Raw genomic sequence first — 5,979 nt, 5'->3', positions numbered from 1 at the left:
TCTGTTCTGCTCAACTGATATTATATGTGCCTTATTGATCGATTTTTATTCTTTATGCATATTTCTTGGCTGTCCAATCAGAGCATGTATAAATCAGGAAGAAACATTATTTGCCCCCATGTTCATGTGATATTCAAATATTTAGATTCTTTAAATATTGGCTGCATGGATCAGATCTCCAAATCACTGTGTCTGAAAGAAAGTTGCAAACTTATTATGTGCATGTGAATAATTTATCCAGCTCCCATGTAGTACTAGTAGAATGTGGAGCAATAAGCATGTAGACTATGAAGCCAAATGTCATGGGTTCTATCCTGTCTGTTCTATGGACATAATCTGGCAACTTATTTAAACATTGTGCCTCAGTTTCCTCATGCACATAATAGATAAGTAATAGGGCCTGCTATAAGTTATAAAAATTGCATTAATTAGATCTGTGAATACGTGGTGCCTAATTGATACTAAGTGCCCAATATGGGTTAATGATATTTAAATTAATTGAATGGACACAAGCAAGCAAAGCCATACTTAAAGGCATCTAGCAACTGTATAGTATTTCAACATCCACTACCTTCAAATGCTTTCATTATCATTTAAGACTCCCCCAAATAACTATGAATCCTTGCCAATGAGGAAAAACAAGAGACTAAATGGATAGATACTTGTTTTTATAGTCAAAGTTGTATAGATAACAGAGAATGGTTTTTCCAAATATATTAATAATATCCCTATGCTCAAAGCCCAACTAAACATACAGTCTACTTCTCTTTGTTTTAAAATTTTATTTAAGTTATACAAGTTTCATATATTTCCTTTTTTTTTTTGACAGGCAGAGTTAGACAGTGAGAGAGAGAGACAGAGAGAAAGGTCTTCCTTCTGTTGGTTCACCCCCCAACATGTATGTCTAAACATACATTCATACGTTCTTCAGCCATGGAATACTGCACACGCTGGTATTCAAGCAAATCTCCAAACATGTCGTCCACAAAAGTAAACAATAGAAAGCGTGAGGGAACTGTGAGGTGTGAACACAGAGACTGAGCATCATGCTGCTCATCAGTGATTCAAATGACACATTCACTTATGCTGGCTGCCAGATACACCACTGCATGTTGTCATATTTATGGGATGTTTTTTAAAACACTTTTTTTTTGTGAGAACTACTAAGGCAAAACACATTTTATAGCACTTTGTCTAATAAATACATCTTCAATTTTCAACTTCAGAAAGCTGCCAATTAAATGATGGAGCTAGCATATGCTACACTGGAGAACTGACATTAGATCATTGAACATAAAGAATTGTTTGTTTTTTAATGACATTTTAAACAGCATTACAAATAATGAAATAGTTTGAAGAATTGATGCCTGTGCACTTATCATACAAGATGTTGTTCTGTTAGGTTTTATTTTCAAGTGATTCAGTTGTATTGAATACAGAATCTTTTTTTTTCATTTTTTAAAATTTTATTAATGGTATACAAATTTCAGATATGTAGATTTAGGAACAGTGCTACTTCCCACCCCACCTTCCCTCCTGCCCATGCTCCCACCTTTCCTCCTCCTTCTTCTCCTATTCCCTTAATTTTTTTTTATTTATTTGAGAGAGTTACAGACACAGAGGGGGAGAGACAGGGAGAAAGGTCTTCCATTCACTGATTCACTACCCAAATGGCAGCAATGGCCATAGCTGGGCCAATTTGAATCCCAGCTAAGAATCTTCCTGATTCTTCTGGGTCTCCCATGTGGGTGCAAGGGCCCAAGCACTCTGGCCATTTTCCACTACTTTCCGAGGCCCTAGCATAGAGTTGAATTGGAAGAGGAGCAGCCTGAATATGAAACAGTGCCCATAAGGGATGCCAGTGCAGCAGGCAGAGGCTTAGGTTAATATGTCACAGTGCCATTCCTGCTCTTATATTTTACAATGATCTACCTTCAATTTCTTTTATACTCATAAGATTAACCCTACACTAAGTAAATAGTTCAGTATATAATAAGAAGAATAACAACACTGTTCCTCAACAGTCAAGACAAGAGCTGTAAACAATCATTGAATCTCAAAATGTCAATTTCACTCCTATATGTTACAACAACCATAGAAATCAAGGAAAGTATATTAGCCCATTTTGAGTTGTGGTAACAAAATGCTCAAGACAGACACTTTAGAAATAAAGGGGATTTATTTAGCTCATAGTTTTGGAGGCTGAAATTCCAGCATCAGGCAGCTTCATTGGTGCAGACTCTGGTGAGGGCCCCATTGACTAGTTTCCACTGTGGTAGATGGCATTATGAGAGAAGCACATGTGAGAGGGAGTAAGCACATAGAGAGGCAGGAGACCCAAGAGTGGTTCAGGGGTCAGGCTTTCTCTTTTATAATAATCATGAAACCAAGTGGTCTCACATAAAAACTACATTAATCTCTTCTAAGGGAAGCACCTCCATTAGGCCCCACCTCTTAAAACTTCTACCTCACCAACACCATCCCACTGGAGGGCTTGGCCCAGCCCTGGCTGTTGTGAACTAGCAGATGCAAGATTTCTGTCTCTCTCTTCCTCTGTTATTCTGCCTTTCAAAATATTAAAGAGTATAGTGGTATAGTGTTTATAATTTCTTCTCACAGTATGTTTTTTATATCATAAGTGACATCATGTCTTCCTCTTTTTAAGGCCATGAGTTAGAGTCTGTCTCACTTGGAGTAAAAGCCAAAGTCCCTTCAAAATTTTACAAAGTCTTTAAAAGGTCTCCTGATCTAGGTCCAGCCACTTCTTGAATATCTCTTAATATATCTTAATAATATCTCTTATCACTCTACCCCTCTCTGCCATCTTGAAGTTCCTCAAATGTGTGCCCTGTGGTCCTGCTCAGAACCTTACAACTCAAAGCTGAATGTTTTCCTTCCAGACATACAAATGTGGCCAATTACTTCCATCTCTTGAATCTTTGATCAAATATCATCTTTTTAGTGAAGTCCCCTTAACCATCCCTATTTAAAATTTTAACCCCTGGTCCAGTAATCCCCTAACCTTTTTTCTACTTTGTTTTTCTTTTGCCTTTCTTTTTTTCCAGCTCCAATTATTTATAGATTGTTAGGAGAAAAAATACATAATCAAAGGTTAAGAATATTTGATCCATAGTGCCCAAAGTGATACCTCAAAAGAAAACCTCCCATGGCAAGACTTTAAAGGACTGTATGAATTCCAAGATTGTTAGCAAATTATCAACATAAAATGATATTTTGAAATTCTTTACCAACCAGGCAAAAATAAATACGCCATTTTCTTCTCTTCATTGTTTGATTACTAATCAGTATCATTTAATATTGGGACCACACAGAGGCCCTTTCTCCAAAAACCAGGAAATTAGAATGAATAACAATTCTCTCTATTCCAGAGATAAAAAACAACAAAGAAACCTGACCTCTATTTCATATCATCCACAAAATTCAATTCCGTGTCAATTGGAGATCTAATAGAATGGTAAGCTATGGAGCTTCTGCTATGATCTGAGTGTGTTCCACATCATTTATATCCCCCCCATTCAAGATTGGAGGTATGGCTTTGAGGAGGTGACCTTGGGGATTTGGGCCCTCTTTGTCCTTCTGCTATGTGTTCCTCCTCTTCTACTCATGTTTCTCCTCTCTGGAGGACGCAGTGTTCAACATGCCATCATAGAAGTATAAAGCAGCTCTCACCAGATGCCAGTTCCTCACTCTTGCATTTTTCAACCTCCAGAAATGTGAGAAATAAAATTTTGTTCCCCATAAATTAAACTCTCAGGTGTTCTACTATAACATACAAAATACCTTTAACTTCCAGAAATATTAAGAATATCTTTGTAAACTTAGTGTATGAAAAAAATTTTCAAGCAAGACATATTGAAAATTAATATTCTACATTAAAAAGCATTGAAAATAATGCTGTAAAGGCTACTCCCTGTCAGGATATTTTGCTATTCAGAAACTTTCATGTAGGTATAACATACAACAGTCTGGACTCCCTAATTCTTGCTAGCAAGATACTTTGGAATCTTACTGTAAATTGTTTAAAAATTCATTCCATATCAGTTACGTTTACATTTTGCACTGTCCAAAATGTAGATCCATTCATTTTTCTCTATGTGACCTACATGGTCCTAGATTTTGTTCAAGTGATTTCATTCTCTTGAATGCTTTTCATCTCCATGTAGCATAATATGATGAACTTCAAGTTCCAAAATCTATCTCCTCCTTTATTAAGACTTCTCAGATTTCTAGATGAAAGGGTTTCTTTTCTTCTATAAAGATTTGTATTATTATATCAGGACTTATATACTTACCAATTTATGCCTTATTCATTGCTAATGTCTACCCCAACTGGAAAACGGTACCTCGGAGTGTAGACACATTCTCTTTTCCATTTTTATGTTTCCCAATTTGTCTAACATAGTAACATAATACTTCACAATACTTACTCCTCAATATTATATTAGTTAACTTTACATATATGCATGTATAAACATTTATGTACACATATACACAAATACTGAGATATTTTAATCATAGAAAATAATAATATATCCATAGTACATATTTATCTATTAAGTATCTATGTCATGAAACAGAACATAATGGCTTTAAATTAACACAAACAAAAATTATAGAATTTTTACACCAGAAATAGCCTGATTTTAATACTTGCTTCAAAAAAAAGACTTTCCTTTTGTGCTCTTAAAAAGTGACTACATTAAAACCAAACATGAGGATCCTAAAATGGCGGAGTAGGGAGGGAGCTTACTGCTCTAGGACAGTAGAAGATAGTATAAAAAAATGGAGAGTGTGCTATCTCTGGGCAGAATTAGGGAAAAAACTGCAGTGGAAATTCCATGGAAGAAAGAGGGATGCTATAGATTGGCATTGAGGGTGAGAACACACAGCGTAAGCATGGACACAACACAGGCCTCCAGCACCCAAGAACCTGAGCACCAGCTTTGGACAGTGAGCTGAGACCCAGTAGCCCAAGCTTCTGATGATAGAGCTGTGGGAGAGCCTGGTGTCTAGCATGGAGCCCTGTAGGAGGCAGGGTAACCGCAAACAAAGAGGAAAGAGAGGGACACTTTCTTTCTCCTTATGCTGGTGCCCAGCAACTGGCTAAGACAGGGCTGGCACCATTTTGAACATACATTACAGCTGTGCCAACTTGTTTCTCCCTGTCCAGCAAGCCACTAAGGGGAGATGCCTGAGTCTGGCTGAGAGGATTGACAGGAGCTGGGCATCTATGTAAGACTGTGAAGTTCTTCCAGGCTCCCAATGCATCACAGGTTCTAAGACTCAAACTGCCTAGGTGGAACACACATAAGCAGCTGACTCTGGAAGCATCTGTGCCTCTCTGAGGACAGGACAGATTAGCAAGGCAGGGCAGGCAGATCTTCAGCACCTCATAAGTATTATAGCCTCGTCTGCTGAGACTGTGGGAACATTGTGACTGCAGAAGAGGGTGCAGGATATAGCTGGGTTTCTGGGCAATCACTATGAGCAGCTCTACACCTCAGAGTTCCCTGGTTGCCTGGGGCAGGTCATTGTAACAGAATCTATGCTCACAATGAGGACAGCACAGGTCCTTTCTGTGGTCCTTATAGCAGTGCAGATAAGTATTGCACCCACTGTGGGCTAACACCAAGGCATTGATAACATAGGAAGACAGGAGGTAAGGGTATGATTATGCCACCAGAGCTGACCAAACCCTCACTTCTGATAAAAAGATCTACCATGCCTAACTTGGGAGTCATTCTCAATACTCACCCCATACTGGGGCACTGACCAGAACTCCCTGGCCACACCCAGCACTGACATCTAGGCATTCACTGAAAAAGCAGGCACTCCACCAAGCCATGGAGGCATAGTCCAGACAAAAGGCATCAGTTGAAAAAACAAAACAAAACAAAACAAGTATCTCCACAAATGTCTAAAAATAAACCAGAAATTGAAGAAATGAGAATAAGGAAG

Source organism: Oryctolagus cuniculus, chromosome 8 (assembly GCF_051225735.1).
Source record: "Oryctolagus cuniculus isolate XC-2025 breed Fujian yellow rabbit chromosome 8, ASM5122573v1, whole genome shotgun sequence".
NCBI lineage: Eukaryota > Metazoa > Chordata > Mammalia > Lagomorpha > Leporidae > Oryctolagus > Oryctolagus cuniculus.
Note: the sequence above shows the minus strand (reverse complement) of the source record.